We start from the raw sequence: 422 nt of genomic DNA, 5'->3' as shown, positions 1-422 counted from the left end.
GAATGGTTATTTATCGCTTTACAGTGTTTACCGCCACGCTGCCTATAAAAAGACCAACACTTTGAGTTTAGGAGACATTTAAAGTTTGTAATTTAAAACACTTGTCTGTGAGAGCAGATGTGGGCCCCATTCCAACATGTATTCCTGAGATGCCTGCACTGAAGATGGATCCAGATGGGGTGCAACAGATACCAGATGGCAGAATGGTCCACAGCCTACTTATAGACCACAGGCCACACCCCCTCAGGTACCCTGCCTGTGTGTGTGTGTGTGTGTGTGTGTGTGTGTGTGTGTGTGTGTGTGTGTGTGTGTGTGTGTGTGTGTGTGTGTGTGTGTGTGTGTGTGTGTGTGTGTGTGTGTGTGTGTGTGTGTGTGTGTGTGTGTGTGTGTGTGTGTGTGTGTCTGTGTGTGTGTGTGCGTCT

The sequence above is a fragment of the Gadus chalcogrammus genome, chromosome 6 (genome assembly GCF_026213295.1).
Source record: "Gadus chalcogrammus isolate NIFS_2021 chromosome 6, NIFS_Gcha_1.0, whole genome shotgun sequence".
NCBI lineage: Eukaryota > Metazoa > Chordata > Actinopteri > Gadiformes > Gadidae > Gadus > Gadus chalcogrammus.
Note: the sequence above shows the minus strand (reverse complement) of the source record.